Raw genomic sequence first — 19375 nt, forward strand, 5'->3', positions numbered from 1 at the left:
GAATAATCATACTTAGTAAATCCGAACTTTTCCATTGACACCTTACATGACATACGTTGTACAAGATTTGTTGCAATTGTATAACAGTGGTAGAAACAATGATACAAATGATCATCTTTCTTATACACAGCATCACACCAAGCTCATTGTTAAACATATGGATGGGAAAATAACCAGTAACTTCTCTGAGGAGGCTTCTTGCCTATAATGTGTAAATTACTTAAAGAGAACAAATGGTACATTTCAAAAAAAGTTTGCACATGATACAGCAAGACATAAGTAAGAACGTAGCCATATCTCCAAGAAGTCAATCACTATGACCTTTATATGGAAAATCCCAGTTGATGCAAAGAAATGTCTCCCCGCAAGGCATTATAACTAGAGCTAGTAGGGAAATGGTTCTCCTGTCCCACAAAAATTTTTAAGATTTCAAAAAATTTTCTGTTGCACTTTGGAACAAAACAGACCTTCTGAAGTTTTCCCCCCACACAGAGAGGGGCCCCAGAATAGCCTTGTATTAGGAAACTCACCTGCAATGTGTAAGACCCAGGTTTGAATCCCCACTGTAGTTGATTTGGATCAAGGTCTTGAACACAGGCCTCCCAAGTCACAGCTGTTCTGGTATCTGTCTGTCTGTCTCTCTCCCTCTGGGACTACATATTCCATCTTGTACCTCAGAAACCTCTCTTGAAAACGTTGTTGAACCTGCTACATTCCTGCACAAAGTTTTGGTTTCAACAAACTGTCATTTTCCAACAAAAAACATTCTATCAAAAAATTCCTGGCCAGCTCTAATTAAAACCAAATCATTTATTAAACCAAACAGTTTAATATAAGTGATATTTCTAATCTTTCATGAATGAGGTAAAATATGCTGTATTTTCTCTCTCAAGTCACTATCATATAATGGTCTTTTTCAAGTAGAGCTGTCATTGTGGTTTCCTGGATTTCCTCAGCCTCTTTGGAATGCTTGTAAATTCCCATGGCTGATAGTAAGCTAAGAAAGGAAATAAAAAATAGTAAATACCACTTCAGTGGTGTAAGCCCTTTTCTTCTCTTTTTTTTGGCTGGCGATGCACATTAGGAGATTATTATCAGCTTTTGCACTAACTTCAAAACTGTTCCAGCTGGGAAACCATCCGTGTCCATTTTGCACCCTCAATTATACTCTTACGCCAACTCAATCTTCACTGAAATAGATGCATTTTGTTAGACTAATGGTTGGAGATATTAAATGGATTTGAACGGAGAGTTTATTTTACAGAAGTACTTGAAGAAGTCAGTCTAGTAAATGGATGCAGTAATGGGGGAGGGTGGAGGAAATCACTCTTTAGTGTCTTATTACCTGCTATAACTATACAGTGGAATGCCTGAAAGAGAATAGAAGGTAAATCCATTGTACTATTTCTATGTGCAGTAACTGGATATTTAGTATCTGCCATTTATTTTTATTCATGGATATTTTATAAAATGTATTAATTGAAAAATACTTCAAAAAGGAAAACAAGATGCATATTAAAAAGACTATAAATACTTCAGAATAGAATGATTAGACATCAGAATATCAGACCCTTATCCTGACCACAGTTACATTGGGTTTTTCATTCACACAATATACTGAAGACAGTCGAGTTGCTCCTGATTTATACTGCTGTAAATTAGATCAGAACAGAGCCTATGTGTTTGGATATTCTTGTCCTGGACAGAAAAGAATACATGACCATCCTGATTATTATAAGCCCGGTTCTCATCCCGTTATACACACTGAGTTGTACATTATTCCACAAATGGTCCCATTACTTATGAAGTAAAGTACTACTTAATATGAACAAGAATGGCAGAATCAGACCCTACTTGTATAGGGCAAACGGATGATCCCAGGTTTTATCATGCTTCCAAGAGAATATTTGTTATGAAGAAATTCTGAATAATCTACTGCCCCCGAAGAAATGATGACTTTGAAATGACCCAGTAACAGGACTCAAAGATTACAAAGGGATTTGATAAAGTGTACGCATTTAAACTGCTCACAGCAGTTTAATGAGGGGCTCAAAAGTCAGGAGTCACATTAAAAAATAACTAAAAAAATAAGTGTATACAGAACAAAACTATTTCACTCAAGGTCAGAGTAATAAATGTACGGAATTAATTGCCAAATAAGACCATGGAAACAAGTACTGTAGTATAAGTGGGTTATAGAGACATCTTGGCACTTTTATGGAGAGAAAAGGGATTAAAGGATATCATGACAAAGCAGAGAACTGGGGCTAAGATAAACTTAAAGGGGGACAGGATTTTTAGGTCAAGTGGCTTCTTCCTTTCCAGCCATTCCTTTTATGTCCTTATTCCCTTATTCCCATGTCAGCTTGAATAAACAATTATTAGAGCTTAGATGAACAATGGACCTCTTCCATACTGTAACGGGACTGAAGAGGCACTATCTTTTCCTTCGCTCCACTATGAAAGTAACAGCTAACAAACAGGAATAGCCTTATTTCTCTTTATAGAATACTGTACATTTGACCTGCTCCAATTGATTTCAGGTATACGAGTATCTCATATCACCTCTTTCCTGTAACCTTATCCTCTTCAGTCCCATTTACTGCCATCACTCAGCTATCAGGGTGGCACAAATAAACAATGAAAGACAGAGCACAATGTTACAAACCACAACAGCTGTCCTAAATTACACTTCATCAGTGACATCAGTGTTAAAGATGACTTTATATATATATACATACATACATACACACACACACACACACACACATACCCCAGCATTCTCCTGGTGTTATCATGGATTTATCACATACCATACTGAAAAGAATGTGGAGTTATCAAATTTTCCTTCAAGTTGAAAAAGACTTCACTTCAGACAATCATGCCCTGTTCTGTTATTACAAACTGTTTTCTGTCAAATAGGTTGCACAAGATGTCAATGGGTTTAAATTAGCAACTACAGCTCAGTATCAAATAGATGTTTAAAGCAAGTAAATATTAAAGCAAGTTTGTAACAGAAATTCATGATATTTGCTAAGGAAAGTGTCTTCTGGAAGGTTTCAGAGGGGTAGCTGTGTTAGTCTGTATCAGTAAAAATAACAAGGAGTCCTTGTGGCATCTTAGAGTTAACTTTCTGATGAAGTGTTATAGCCCATGAAAGCTTATGCCCAAATACATTTTTTAGACTCTAAGGTGCCACAAGGACTCCTTGTTGTCTTCTGGAACACATTTACTCTTCAATATTTTTATACACTTTCCTTTGCTCCTGTGCATGAATTGGCATGGATTGGAAGAGTCCATACAGGTACCTTCTCAACTGGCATTGTACTGCCCTATCCTCAGAATATGCTAGAAATCCAAATTTTCCATTACAGTGGCTCGCTGCATTGTTGAATTATGTACACTATTGTTGCCGTGGTGTTCTAATCTCTTGGTCTGACACAATCAAAAAGATCTGGAAGTGCTAAGAAGGGAATGTGTCTCAGAAAGAGGCTTATCAAGACCCACAAAAGGATATATTTAGGTTCCCCCAAAAGTCACATTACTATATTAGATATTAGTACATTGACAGAAGTATCTTGACCCTGACTTTTCTCACAAAGATTGAACAGAACCAAACCTTTTTGAAGACTCAGATCAACCTGGCATATCTTCACCTCATCCAATCTGTTCCCAACGGCCCTTCTTACATTTGCTTATATCCTGCAAAGTCTACTTCTGTGTCTTAACAGACCTGACATTCTCTTTTGGGCTGACTGCTGTCTCAAATCTTGCATACTCATAGCCTTCCTCCAGGGTCAGAGGCATGAAATACATTTTGCATCTATCTAATATTAGGGAAGTTCAAGAGCAAGCAAGCTATGAAGTTGGTAGCCAAGATGGAAGATGTGCCAAGTCTCTTCAAACAATGCAGAAGAACAGAGGCAGCTGGTCCATATCAGGCCCTTTTCCAAAGTGGGAAACCAGCAGGGTTTGTAATCAGGTCAGAAAGTCTGGCTGGGGAAAAGGAAAGGAAAACTCCAGGAATTCTCTGGATTTTCAGGGATTATACGGACCATATCGCTGAACCTTTTGAGCATCATCACCTGTCACTATAACTTGTTCTTATCTTAAAAACAAAAAAGATTAAAGAAACAAGTCTCTAGTGCTTCTACTTGCAGAAACCAGAGCTGAATAAGTTCAGCTTTAGGATGTGTCACTAATGAACATTTAGTGGACACTCTTTTGAGAGTTGATTCTGGAACGTAAGAATTTCCCAAACCCCTTCAGTTTTCAGTTACCACTTACAACTGATACCATAATCTTGGTATATTACCTACTCCATAAAACCCCCCCACATATATTCAATTCTTTTCCATCTCTTGCCTTCTTAAAAACACAGTGGGTGACTCCACTGTTACATCATGTCTGAAATTGTCCCCGATTTCAACCAAATTACACTTGCTTCCACCAGATCTGAATTTGACCCCCGATTTCTTATGGTGTCACACACACACACCACATTGATACAGTATACCAAACCTCTCTAAAACTTCTGAATGTAGCATGCATTATACATGTCTTATCAAGAAAGTTTATTATATTTTTCAAATAAGAAGATATACAAAATAACACCACCACCCCCCAAAAAACCTAACAGAATACAGTGGGGATGATGAAAAGCCAATTATCTCAAGACATAGGCTATACACCAAGAGTACTGAGGTCCTGATTCAGCAAACACACAAATGTAACTTTGTCTTCAGCAGGACTACTCATGTCAGCACTTACGCATGTGTGTTTTTTCAAGATCAGTGCCTATGCCAGTAACTTAGTTATTCTTTAAAGTATAATTTCCTCTGACTCTTTCCACACAGTATCTCTATGTTCAGATAATTTGTATAATCAAAAGAGCTGAAGCCCAATAGTCAATAATGAGAGTCATTTGGATTTAGAATTCTAACTGGTTGCGTTATTTGTTTGTCAATGAAATTACACACAAAGGCTAATCAGTTTTCTTATGCTTCCCTTTGCAGCAGGCAAATGAGATGTTGCTACTGGCAATCTTGTTGAAAGGTAAAAAAATGGTAGGACGTAATATTGATGGATCTGAGTTGATGCAATTGATATAAGAGTAAAAACAATTACTGGAGGTTTCCTGACAACTTGCCATGACAGGGAAATCTCAGAAATATTTCCAGCTTCCTGGTTCAACGGTTCTTTTCAGTTAAATGGAAAAAAAAATCTTAGAAGGCTTTTCATGTGACCAGAAATAAGGATTCTATAAAGACCAAGTGTTAATTAAGTCAGGCAGGTGAGGGAACCCACCAGGGACAAATCCAGAAATTACATTCTGACAAGGTACATCTCTAAATATTTGAAGGTAATTTGAGTTTAGTTTAATTTAGTTGTGACAGCAAAGGAGAGGGACCAGGAAGGCTATGGGCTCATTTCTCAGTTAGCCCATAAACTCATTATGTGACTTTGGGCAAGTCATGTGACCCTGTAGCACCCCACCAGTCCAGCTGTAAATTGTGGGGTAAAACAGGACCTCACTGATAACTAGTTGCACTTTCTTATTTATATTTTTTCCCTGAAGATTTCAGACCACTCGTCTCTGCTCCTGATTATATAAGAATATATTTCAAAAATAGTAATGATTCTGCAGTGGCTAGTTAAATGCTACTTTGGGGTTGTTACTTTTTTTGTTTGTTTGTTTCTTTGGGGTGGGTTTTTTTTTTTTTCTACAAAGTTAGTCCTTCATCAAGGGCTGCTGATGGATGCTGCCCTTGTTATAACTCCTGTCATTCCTGCTGCATGAGAGAGCAGGCAGAAAAAACCCAAGTGAATGAGAAGAGAGATTATGGATACTGTACAGTAGTGATGGGCGACTAGGCTGATATATGGAAGGTTTTCATATTCAGGGGTCTAAATGAACAGATGTTAATTCCCCCCCCCCCCCCCGCACACACAAATGAATATCATCCAGACAGAATTTCCCCCAATCCAGAAATCCCACTCAATATCTCTTTCATCTGAAGACAGTTTTTGGGGAAAACATGCCAATGTGGGTGGGCCAGTTGACTACCCCGAGGAGCCTAAGAGAGAGGACCAGCGAACTGCTGCCCCAAAGATGTCTGTAGTGATGAGGGGTTCAGCGCCTCCGAGTCTTCCCCTAGAAGATGCTCCCTAAGTAGATGTGGGAGGATGGGAAACCTGGGCCTTTTGAAGGGTTCGGATTCAAGGGCTGAGATCTGGGAGCACACTCCACACCTCTTCTTCGCTCCCTTCCATGAAGGCTTAAGTGAGTGGAGTAACCACAAGGATAGAGGTACATGATGTGTCTCTTCAGTCCCCAGGAAAAGAGAGCCCCAAGAAGAGAGAACTTTAGCTCTGCCTCTATTTACAGGAGGACAAGCAGTGGGGCTACAACAGAGTTTTTTATTCCACCTCCCTCTGTCTTACTTTCCCTACCCTTCAGGACTTGGGAGCAAGGAAGAGATCCGCACTTATCCAGGTCCAAGGAACATGAAAGGAGTGGGCTCTGCATTCTTGCTTTCCCATTATGGTAGGAGGTAAGTGGGATCAGGCACTGGAAGAGAAGCTGATCCTCTCATCCAGCTGAATTCAATTTGCACAGGTCCTGCTACCCTCTCCTGAAGACAGCTGATCTTGGGCTTCAGAACTGATAACCAACAAATAGACCATATATAGACTGAATTATACATGGGCCCAGGGCCGGCTTTAGGCCGATTCAGCCAATTCGGCTGAATTGGGCCCCGCGCCAAGAGGGCCCCGCGCTGCAGCTGTCCACCCCGCCCCCAGCTCACTTCCCCCTCCTCCCCTCCCCTGAACGCTCCGCCCCCTCCTGTGCTTCCCGCGAATCAGAGATTCGCGGGAAGTCTGAAAAGAAGCAGGGGCAGGCCGGCAGCACAAGGTAAGTTGGGGTGGTGGGGGCGGGAGAAGGGCTCCGGGGAGGCGCGGCCTGTTCCCGCAGGCCCCAGCGGCTCTGGCCCGGCTTGGCTCCAGCCCGGGCCCCGCAGTCCCGGCTCCAGCCCGGCCCGGTCCCCGCGGCTCGGGTCCCCCCCCCCCCCCCCCCCTCCCGTCCTCCCCCCCCCCCGCCGCCCCGCCCCGCCCCGGCCCCCCCCGCCCCCGCCCCCCCCCCGCGGCACGGCTCAGGTCCCCCCCCACGCGGTGCAGCAAGCCCCACCCCCAGGAATTGGGCCCCGCTCTTGCTAAAGCCGGCCCTGCATGGGCCAGAATTGCCTTGCTGAATACAATTGATATTCATGTTATTCAGCCTATTTACGATTGGTTCATTCGTTTGTAATACTGTTGCATACAATCCAGCAGAGATATTTAAAGGAGTGGCTCCGTACATCACCACAAGGAGTGAAAATAATAGTTAAAATAGCTTAAGCAATTTCCTGGAAGAAAGAACTAGCTTCATGAGACGCCCATCATGTAGGTAAGAAGTGACTATCACACAGGTGGAAAAGGTTTCTTAAACATTCAAGGATCACCCCTTCTATTCACTTTCATATTTTACTCTCCCTCACCCACTATTTCTTTCTCTTTAAATTCACCCTTTTTTGTCTTCCTTCCTTCCTGTTTTTCAGTTCTCCTGCCATTCCTTAAGATATTTATGTTCCCATCACCAGATTGTCACACTAACCTGGCTTTTCTGAAGGCACTGTCTTTAGACAATTCAGGGCAGAGGAACCACTAACATGGCATGAGCAGCAGGGGAGGTTCAACTTAAGTCAGTGCTGAAAACATATTTCAAGTCTGAACTCCATCCTGCTTCTCTAATGATGTATTCCATTACTGATGTAACTGATCATTCCTACAAATCACAGTGACATCGGGAAGGAAGGGACCTTTGGGGTAATCCTTGCCATGGATTGTTCTTTAAAGAGGACATTTATGTTTCATATTAGTGCCTCCCCTCTGCCAAGAGGTATTTCCAGGCTCCAAGCCATTGCACTAACCTGCTTCTATTCACATGCAAGGGATCTCTCTCAACTTTAACTGTATCACACAAAAGCAGTGAGTACAGTATTAAGTGCAGAACTAATGGGTAATGATCTCTCCCTTTTGTCTTAACGCCACCTGAAAGTTCAAACCCTGTTGAATATCTTCCAGTTATGAAATCTTTGAATTATACTTCCCACACTTGAAATGAGTTCTTAATTTGTTTTGTTCAGTGCAAGCAAAAAGAATGAGGCATGGAAGACCAATGTGGTATTGCTGCCCTAGAGGAGAGAGCTCCTGTAAAAGGCAATGGTATTTGTTATGCCATGATGCAGGATTTCCAGCTAAACCCATGCCTTAATGAAACAATCCAAACAACTTGAGAAGGTATGAGAAAAGGCTGCCAACTGTCAATCTATAAGCATTGCGTATTGGTTGAGGGCTGCAGGAATCTCCAGATAACTATTCACTTTTAGGCTACGTGCATTTGGCTAAGGGTTGTGCCATCATGAATGCAAATTTTGAGTGGATTAATTTCAAGTTCCCTTTGAGCTTTTGTGAGGAAATGGGTAAGTGATCAGCAGCAGCCAAAGAGGAGCACTAGGATGGTGAATCTATACTCTCTTGCCCCCAGCCTAATTGCATTCCTGGCCAAAAAATATTTACAGAGAAGTAATTTTTTTTAGCCATGCTGGTTATTGGGGTGCTGAGGTACATTCAGAGGCCTTCTGTGCCCTTACATGGTCTTACAAACACACACAAGGAGGATAGACTATTTCTACTGGCCTATACATAGATTCCTGTACTTGAGTCTGTACACAGAGTCCTAAGAAAGTCATTTCAGAAACAGAGATGTAGATTCCTTAAACAAACAGTATATATTGCAATATATCCTGCCAAGGGCTAACATAATGCTTAAGTGATTTTTTCCAGGCACTCAGCAATACGGTGTAATTCTTTAATCCAGCAGCCTTTCATGTGACATTTATATATAAAAATGTTTACAGCAAATAGTAACCTTTCCTTTTGTTCATTAGGTTTCATGTATACCCATAAAACGCTAATGCTCAGTGCAATTATCAAGACCCCTTACATTTTTAAGTTGTATTAATCAAAGTGTTCAAGATCAAATAAGCAGTCACAGAAGGTATGGAGATATTTGAAACAGAAAATAACTGATAATTCATTGGATTCAGATCGCCACTTTTAATGTGGATTTATATAAAGAATCTTTATTGGCAAGTAGCATGGACATAAGGGGTTAAAAAAGCTGCTCTATTTGCACATGTGCAATACTGCATGCTCCATGATCTTTGGGCACCCTTTATATTCCCCAGTAACTGAGGTGGGGGGCACAGGGAGGCAATTCAGGAGAGGAATCAAAAAAACATGCACATGCACAGTCCTGCGACACCCCAGGCACCAATGTCTGAACGTTGGCAGGCCTGTCTGAACGTTGGCAGGAAGTCTGTGGGTAGGGCTCGCTGAGCAATAGAATTCCATTTTCATAAAACACTTCCAAAGAAACAAAGTTTTCATTTGGTTTGAAATTTTTCATCCAAACAAATCAAAACATGAAATGAAAAATGATTTTGTTTTGTTAGTTTTTCAGGCCCTTCCCCGAAAAACCTTTGAGGTTTTTAAGGGGATTTCCACTTTTTTTTTCTCCAGTTTTGCAGTGGAAAAAGGCAAACAAGCGAGAGTCAATGTGGAAAAAAAGAAAAACACAAAAACCTCAATGATTCCCTTCCCCCCCGCAAAATAAAACAAATTTTTATTTTGATTGGGGGGAGGGGGGGGGCGGGGGAGATGAAGAAGAAAGGGGAAAAAAAGAAAGAAAAACTTGACCATGAAAACATTTTACAAAATTCTTGGCCAAAGCCATTGTTCTTCTTAAAAAGTGTGGACAATTTTATTTTGACCAGCTCTACCTCCAGACCTGCAATGCAGCCTCCTCCTTGTGTGTCATTAACGGGCATGAATGGCCAGAGACAAGGGCACCAACACCCCCGCCCTACAGGGGTGAGGGCAGAGGAAGACACAGCCTCCAGCTTTTAACACTACCTTGGAGTAGGCTACACTCCCATCCCCAGCAAGACTGACACCTTTCACAGGCACATGCTGGCTCCCCCTTGTAAGAGTGACAGCTTTTAAAAAAAATACGGCATGGGTTATTAACGAAGTACATGCAGCATTGGGCTGGACTGATCAAACGCTATCCCTGCTACTTGCTGAATATCAACGTCCCTGAGCTTTGGGGAACACTGGATCAGAAGTGCAGCTGGAACCAAACTCAGTGGACAGACTTGCATTAGCGAGGCTTGCGCTAGTGCGCTAAAAACAGCATCATGGACATGGCTTTGACATTGCAGCTTGGACTGGAACTCAGGCTCTCAAGACACCTACCCTCCCCATCCACACCTTCTTCCCCAGGCTCAAGGGCCCAACTCCAGCTTGACCTGCCATGTCAAAGCAGCATCTAAACAGGTACCATTGGCATGCTAAGGCAGACTCCCACTAGTGGGGCTTATTGACATGGGCTGGAAGGCTCACTCCCAGGTACAATGTAGACATAACTCTGTTGTTGGGCAAGCTGGTGCCACTTCTAATTAAGTGAGCCTGTTAATAGGTGAACCTCAAAAGGGTTCAGTGGTTTGGTTCAGTGGTTTGGTTCAGTTTGGATTGACACCCACAAGTGCAGATGCTTTTCCAAATCTCTTGGTTCTGTTAAAAAAAAGGGCTGGAAATAGAATAAGAACAAACTACAAACTTTCTCCTGGGATTTTTGTTGACACTTCCACTTTCCCCCTGTCCCCCAAACCAAGGAGTGTGCAAATCCTGGAGAATAGTTTTTTTAAAATACTTGTACTTTCTAAAATCCCTTAAAAGTTCGAGTCTGGGTTCAAAATAAGTTTGGGAGAGTCCTTATTTCACCAACAGTGTTTTTTTTAATATCACCCAACAGTAACGGAAGTGAGTGGTACAGTGGTTCTGCAATATGAGTGCAAAGAAAATGAGTTTGGAAAAGGAAGCAGACGAACAGAATATCATTGTTCTATTCATGAGCCTGTCATAACAGATTCAATGGTAATAGGCATAAGACGACATGACAAAGTGCACATACCTGTAAGCTTAAACCCTCTTCTTAAAGGTACCTCAGTATTTTTAAAGAAACAGTTAAGCCAACATCATGGATAATGAGCAAAGACATTGACATCAGTGACATTATCTGGTTGTAAGCGTATGTTTCTGTATGGTCTACAGCACCAGTAACAGATAAACATTGAGACATCTACCATTATCACATCAAATGTAAAGTCACCAGCCCTACAATAGGAGTTGATGCTCTTTATGTCACAGGATCAGGCCCAGGGTTTCTAAAATAGATGCTCAGATTTCCTGTCTCCTAGATGAAAGACAACATGTTAGCCATGATTTGAGAGGTTCTTACAGTGTAGCTGATCAGGAAGAAGCCAGGGCTTTTCATCACTGGTCTATGGTATTCTGTAGATATTTCTTCTGTCCTTTCATGCATATAATGGCATTTTATAATTAGGCAATTATTTTATTTTTTAGCCTTTATCAAAGAAAAATTGCCAACTACCCAGCAAGCTGAATGACTGACTTCAGCCTGAAATAACTTGGGTGATGTGTAACAGAAAGCGGAAGATTGCTATGATCCATCACAAGCATAAGCGGCTATATGCATATGCAAATAAGGGCAGCCACTAGATTTGATCCTCCCTCCACATCAGTGCAAGTAAGTCTCAAGCTCTTTTCATGCTTGCTCCCTAATGCCCAAGTGCACAGAAAACCAAAATGGGAGGGTGGGGGGGAACCTTGGTGAAGATGCTTGTTAGGTTTATCACAACCCCCATCTTAAGCCTTTCTGAGGCCTTTCCCCTGCTACTAGGCAGAAGTAATCTGGCAGCCATAAAGCAGAACTCCTGTTATTGTAAGGCTATCCTGCTTCTCTTTACATATACATAATATACCTTGCGTAATTAGTGTGATGCCATTGTGCACTCACAATAATAAGCTCACATGTGGCCTAGGAGTGACTATGCAAATGAAATAATGGAACATTAATGTTGGAGTGACTACACTTGCATCTCTCTGTGCATGCTGAGTGTGAACTAGAGGTTTCCGGGAGCTTAAACGGATTCAGACTGAGCTGAACATGTGAGCAGTTAATAATAACTGTTGATTCTTCTGTATGATAAACCCAGTTCCTGGGGCTTATAAAACCTTACAGGCATTAGAATGTGCTTTATTGCATGCAGATATAAGAATCTTGGCAAAGACACCAGAATTTTATCACCTACTCTTTCTGAAGAAGCCCTGTATACGATGGGCAGAATGGACTTCATTTTAAACATCTCACCCAAAGATCAGAGTGTAGTGAGAAAAGAAGCAGTCCTGCTTTATTTTTGCCATATCTTACTTGATTTAGGAAATGAGATTTGGATCTTGCCACTGAAATTTTTTAACAGGTTTATGTATTTGTACAATCCTTGTAAACCCCATTTGCTCCTATTCCGAACATGCACCCGACAGGCTGACAACACAGTCACAATACACTTTGAGATAAGGATGAGCCTGCAGTCAGATAAATAAATTGGTTCCAAGAGCTTCCAAGGCTTTCGGCAGCTCACATCTCTGGTTTCCAGCATTTTTATGTTTCCTTAAGCAACTAGCTTGATAAAAACACATCTCTTGAGGGGGTGAAATATGGTTCCATGTATCTAAGAATCCTAATGTTATCCCCCTTCAGAATACAGACCGTATTGCTGGGTTGTAGGCCAGTACAAGGAAGACATGAACGTTCCCCTTGAACCAGCGGATGGGCTGTATTTTCATGGGAAGGTGAAAAAGCTTTGCAGAAGAAACAAGAGAGTCTCTGCAGCCCAGGTGTAGACTAGCGCTGAGGAATTTTCAAAAGGAGAGTATTGAATGTCCAACAGAAACCCATGCTCTCTCTTTTAGCAGCCAAGACCAATGAAAGGATTTTCAGAGCTGAGGGTGGGTGGTACTCGATGTTTCATAAAAATGCATATGTCTTGAGACTCTCTAGCAGTGAGCCCAGCCATCAGGATTCTCAGAAAGCAGTTGTCATAGAATCATAGAATCGTGGGACTGGAAGGGACCTTGAGAGTTCATCTAATCCTGTCCCTTCCACTCATGGCAGGACTAAGTATTATCTAGACCATCCCTGACAGGTGTTTGTCTAACCTGCTTGTCATATGGGATTGCAGTATCCAGCCACTGCTCTGCTCACTTGTTGCTAAATACCACTGCTACCACGGTTCCCCAGCACTCAGCAGAAAACTGTGTTGGGTCTATGAGGCACACTAGGTGACAGGAAGAACTCATGGAGATAAAAGAAACAAGCACGACGGCACAAAAGGAAGTGCTGAGAAGGGTGTGAGAAAACCTGCCTCTTGATTTAAATTTGCCTGCTTAGCTTGGCTGATGGAGACATATTGCAGGAAAGGAATATACTTTATCCAGGGAGCTACTGCAGCATCCTTTTGCCCCAAACTGATGCATTTCTCATACAAACACAAGTAGGGTGACCAGACGTCCCGATTTTATCGGGACTGTCCCGATATAGCCTTGTTTGTCCCGCGTCCCGACCGATGAACGGTCGGGACACTGAACAAACAAGGAAATGCTCTGGAGCCTGGAAGTGCTCGCCCCCGCCCCCTCCTTCCCCCATTGGCTCCCTCCCCGAATCCCCGCCTCTTCCCCAGGCTCACCATTCCTTCTCCCTCCACAAGCGCTGGAGGGAGGCCCCAGAGACGCAGGCGAGCGCGGGGCCGGGTTGAGTGAGAGTCTGGCCTGGCCCCAGTGCAGGCAGGACTCAGTCAGGCGGTAGGGAGAGTAGGGGGGCGGCCCGCGGGGCCAGGCGGCGGCTGTTCTCTCCCCCGGGCAGCGGGACGCGGGAGCAGCCGCTGCTGCAGGTCCCACTGCCGTGGGGGGAGGAAGCAGCCGATGGCCAAGCTCAGCGGCTGCGGCTCTGGCGCCCCGAACCCCCGGGCCTGTTGCGGGGACCCAGCAGCGCGCACGCTGCGCCCAGCCCCTGGCCAGTCGCGTCTGGGCTGCTGCCCAGCTGGTGCAATCCCGCGGCGGCCCCAGGGCAGAGGCATCGGCAGCCCAGGCCCGTTCGTTCCCCTGCGAGACCTAAGCGGGACGGGGGGGGCTGGGGCCTGCTGCCCCCACTCCGGGGCTGCCGTGGGATAGCACCAGCTGGGCAGCAGCCCAGACACGACTGGTCAGGGGTTGGGTGCAGCATGCGCGCTGCTAGGTCCCCGCAGCAGGCCTAGGCTCGGGGGGTTCGGGGCGCCAGAGCCGCAGCCGCCGAGCTTGGCCATCGGCTGCTTCCTCCCCCCGCGGCAGTGGGAGCTGCAGCAGCGGCTGCTCCCGAGTCCCGCTGCCTGGCGGGGAGAACAGCCACCGCCTGGCCCCGCGGGTCGCCCCCCTCCTCTCCCTACCGCCCGACTGAGTCCTGCCTGCTCGGGGCCAGGCCGGACTCTCACTCACCCTGGCCCCGCGCTTCCCCTGCGTCTCCCGGGCCTCCCTCCAGCGCTTGTGGAGGAAGGGTGTTTTTTGGTGTTGGTTTTTTTTGTTTTTTTGCCCCGCCCCCTCCCGCCACACGCCCGCTCCCTCTGCGTCCCAATATTAGACTTGGGTGATCTGGTCACCCTAAACACAAGACCACATCAAGAAGTATCCTTTGCCAGCAGCACCTCTGTACACTGAACATCACCCTGACACCAGACGCTCAGTCACTCACAAGATGGGGAACGTAGGTGAGGCTGACTGTGAAATAGCCAGGAACTGAAGACAATGTCCTGATATTTCAGGGGCACAGAGACAGAAACAACAGCAGCCATGCCACCTTCAGAGGATTATACTCAGTATTACCCGGGCCACCGGAAATCAAGTGTACATCACGTTCAACCATGTACACCAGAGGTGGGCAAACTACAGCCCGCGGGACCCTCCTGCCTGGCTCCTAAACTCCTGCCCCAGGAGACTAGCCCCCAGCCCCTCCCCCCCCGCTGTCCTCCCTCCCCTGCAGCCTCAGCTCACTGCGCCACGGGTGCAATGCTCTGGGCAGCAGGGCTGCGAGCTCCTGGGGCAGCACAGCTGCAGAACCCGGCCTGACCCAGTCTCTGTGCTGTGTGGTGGCGACGGCATGGCTGGCTCCAGCTGTGCGACGCAACTGTAGTGCCTCCAGCCACTGGTGCTCCAGGCAGCGCAGTAAGGGGGCACGGAGCGGGGGGGAGGGGGAGTTGAATAGATGGCAGGGGAGTTTGGGGGGGGTGGTCAAGGGGGGGGGGGGGGGATAGGGGTCAGGGAAGTCAGAGGGCGGGGAACAGGGGGGTTGAATGGGGACGGGGTCCCTGGGTGGCAGTCAGGAATGAGAAGAGGGGTTGGATGGGCCAGCGGGGGGCAGTCAGGGGACAGGGAGAAGGGGTGGTTGGATGGGGCAGGGGTCCCGGGGGGGCCATCAGGAATGAGAGGAGGGGGTGGATGTGGCAGCGGGGAGCAGTCAGTGGCGGGGATTTGGGGGCGGTTAAGGGACAGGGAGCAGGGGGGATGGATGAGGCAGGGGTCCGGGGTGGGCAGTCAGGGAATAGGGGGGGTTGGATAGGGTAGGAGGGGCAGATAGGGGGTGGGGGCCGGGCCACGACCCCCTCCCTTAACTGGACCTCCATACAATTTCTGAAACCTGATGCGGCCAAAAAGTTTGCCCACTCCTGATGTACGCGTTTCAAGAACAATGCCAGAATGCATCATGGAAGGATTTAAGCAGAGCAGCTTCAGCAGCAGTGAAAGAAAGAAAGCTCTAGCCAATGGCTTAATTTGTGCTTGCTGGTTTAGTTGTGACATTGACACAACCAAGTCAGAAGCACATAGCTGAATGCCTGGGGGTTCTGAGTGCTGCTGGAAATCCTCGTCAAGCAGCCCGCCTCTCAGCTACGTCCCTGAACCCACTTGCGGCCTCCAAAGAGTCCTGCAATAACTGTCTGATCTAAATTGCCCTGAGTGGCCAATCCTGTTCATGACAAAAACCCCATCCACCCAGGCCAGTGTTGAACATTCTGGCATAAATCCAAGATGGCACAATCCAACCAATGATTGATTTTTTGGATAGGCAGGAAATTGTGTGGTTATATTTCCCTAAGGAGAAGAAAAGAGTTAATTTATTATTTAATCCATTCGTTTAGTACTGGATTCTGACCCCCTTACTTCAGTTGAGTAATACCTTACTTCATGGGAAGTCCCATTGAAGCCAGTGGGAGGACTACTGATGAAGTAAGGTACACTGCTGCGGTGGCAGAATCGTGCAATTAATCATTCTATTCCTGCTCAGAGTGAGACAATGCTGGCTGATTCAGATCTGGACTTTGACACCCAGACAGGCATGCTTTCTTGAAAAGTAACAAATATTCCTTATCCTCAGGAGAGGCAAGATCTAATGTAGCCTGAGCACTGTCCACAGAACCAGACACAACAGAACTCCAGTCCTGGTTCTGACATTGTCCCCTTAACCTTGGCCTTGACCTTCTTAATTAAAGTTAACCAAATACTGTCCAACCCCCTCCACTAGTATGGAGGATATATTTCTGGAGGTGTGTGCAGAATGGAATCCTATTGTATGGATGATTTTGAAATCTGTTTGCATTCCAATTCGGGATGAAACCTGAAGATTTCAAAATTTTTCACATGAGAAAATTTTTAAAATAGTTCTGATTCAATCGAAACATTCCATTTTGATTTTTACTTTTTTTTTGTACACTTTATATTATATAAATATAATACAAAATAAAGATTTGAAGGGAAAAGTTATTTGAAAGGGAAAATGGAAACATTTAGTTCCAAAAATATCAAAATAGATATTGTCTGAATACTTGTTCCCTTTTTTCCTCTGAAATGAAATTATTTCGAAATTGATTTGATTTCACAAAGCATTTCAATTTCGATGGAGCTGCATTTTCCCACCAAAAAATGGTCTGTCAAAGTTCTTACAACCAGCCTAATTTTTTTTTTTTTTTTAATTGCTAACATGCCATATCAGGATTCAAACCCACAGCCAGTAACATACAAGGAATCACTTCATTTTGGTGCCATTAGCCCTGACTAGAACCAGGCCCTTTCACAAATCCCCTCATCGATAGGTTCAGTCAGTGCTGAACAGGAGGGAGGGGGAGGACTAGAAGTGAGCAGGCTGTGATCACAGCCCATGAGCTACTCACACATGTGGCTACGTCTACACTACAGCCAGGATTGACGCTCAGATCGTTCCACAGGTCTACTGAAGACCCGCCAAATTGACAGCAGATCACACTCCAGTCGACCCTGTACTCTACCCCTGACAAGCAGAGTAAGGTAAATCAACAGGAGAGTTTCTCCAGTTGACCCCCTGCAGTGTAGACCTCGCGGTAACTTGACCTAAAGTACATCAACTCCAGCTACGTTATTCATGTAGCTGGAGTTGCATAGTGTGAGTCGACTTACCGTGATAGTGTAAACATACAGAAGGGACTCTACATATACACAGGTTTGTGTGTTTGTACTAGAGACAGCCTCTAGTGCAGACTTTCCACATGTTGACATATAAACTGCCTTATAATAAAGTTACATCAAAATAAAAGCTCTCAGAATTAAGATGCAGACTGAGATATATGTCTTAATTCTGTAATTAGTGTTTGATTTGGCCTGAACCTGCTCTCACTGGTATCGGGGGCGACAGGGGAGGCTCCCACTGACCAGTAGGAGCTGGCTGGGTCTATAATGAAATCTTGCCTTCTTAAACTTGCAGGAAAAAAATAACCCCAGATAACACGGCAATGGGCATCTTACAAATGCATGTAATAAATAAGTAATAAACAAATAACCTATCACATATACCTAACTAACACTCACATATAATAGTATTTTAGTAAGAACTACTGATACTGTACAAACAGAAGCAGTTGTTCCACTGGCCAGAGGGAGAGGAGACTGATTTTCAATCTCCATATTTGGAATTACGTTTAGAAGATGACTAGCAATGAATTCAGAATATCCACATTACCATATCCTCTGCTTCCTTGTTATTTTGGGCCTGGTTATAGTCCTATGGAAGTCAATGGCAAAACTCCCCTTAATCTGAATGGGATCAGGATCAGGCCCTTTATTTATGAGTATGTATAATTCTTCCACAAGTCAGTCAAGCATTTGCACTATAATTTTGAACTTGGGGAGGGAGTTACCTGATAAATCAAACATTTCCTGTAGATTGTGTCCTATTTTCCCTACAGGAAGCACTGGCCTATATAAGTCACTCAAGAAGCTAACATCAAAGGCCTTTTTATCACTTAGTTTAGGGTAATAGACTGCACTTGAACTCTACTCAGTAAAGTGAAACTTCTTAAGCAAAGAGTTGAAGCTGAATTTGTTATTTCTGGCAAACTGCCCAAGAGGAAATGGATCTAGGGCAGAAGTTTGTTTGTTAGATAGCAATGAAACATGGACACTTTTTTAAATAGGTGACAAAGCAGGGTGAACAGATGAAGTTTCTGAAACTACTGGTTATCCCGATGAAATGCTTTTGCTTGCTCTAATAATTATTATTAACTCTGCCTTTTATGATATTTAGCAACTGACAGATAATGGAAAACAGAAGACATGGAGAGTCAATATGAAGGGGTTTTGAGCAATTATTCTGTTCTTGAGGTGGACTCTAGCTGATAGAAGGAAAAGGATATTATTCTTCAGAGAATGCATCATGGACTGAGTTTTCTATGTCAAATTTTGCTTTGCAGCCATATTACTGCTGATGAAGGTCATAGATGGTACCTAGCTAACATCATACAGGGCTATTTGTTAATGAGGTTAAAAACAGGATATTTAGGGCCTGACAATGATGAACAAATAGGGAAAGGAGGCATAAAGGACACCCATTTGAACACACACATTAGGGCAGTCATGATCCCGGTACTGAGTGCAAAGATTAGGGAGTGTTGGCACTGCTATCAGTGCTAGACATACCAAAGGAGATAGAGCCATGGCCCCACCCTTTCTGCAAAAGCTGATGCAGTGAGAGAATACATAACCACCTTCAAGATGAAGGGGTAAGATGCAAATTCTCAGTGTGCAACCTCATAACCCCAAGATGCATTCTGCTTACCTGTGTGCCACCAAGGCAGAATACCTGGGAGGGACTCATCTGTATAGCATCTCTCTGGAGACTATATTTCCACGAAAGCTGAGCCCCATCAAGATGGCAAAGAGATCAAAGAGCCCATAGTTGAAGAAGCATCTGCTGAAAATCTACCAAAAGTATACACTGAACATCTCTACTACACTTCTGTCCACCAGAAGGATTTTTTAAAAAGAGATTACTGCATCTAATCATCCAGTTGTGAAA

At 44.2% G+C, this 19375-nt stretch overlaps 1 long non-coding RNA gene across 1 annotated transcript in view; it reads right to left on the reverse strand.

The window, feature by feature from the left end:
* Nucleotides 1-616: 616 nt before the first annotated feature.
* LOC117883354 overlaps nucleotides 617-19375 on the reverse strand; it is a 61381-nt gene continuing 42622 nt past the window's right edge. The window contains exon 4 of the long non-coding RNA XR_004647238.1: nucleotides 617-997. This is a non-coding gene — a long non-coding RNA (uncharacterized LOC117883354). The remainder of the gene's footprint in view (nucleotides 998-19375) is intronic.

The sequence above is a fragment of the Trachemys scripta genome, chromosome 9 (assembly GCF_013100865.1).
Source record: "Trachemys scripta elegans isolate TJP31775 chromosome 9, CAS_Tse_1.0, whole genome shotgun sequence".
Classification (NCBI taxonomy): domain Eukaryota; kingdom Metazoa; phylum Chordata; order Testudines; family Emydidae; genus Trachemys; species Trachemys scripta.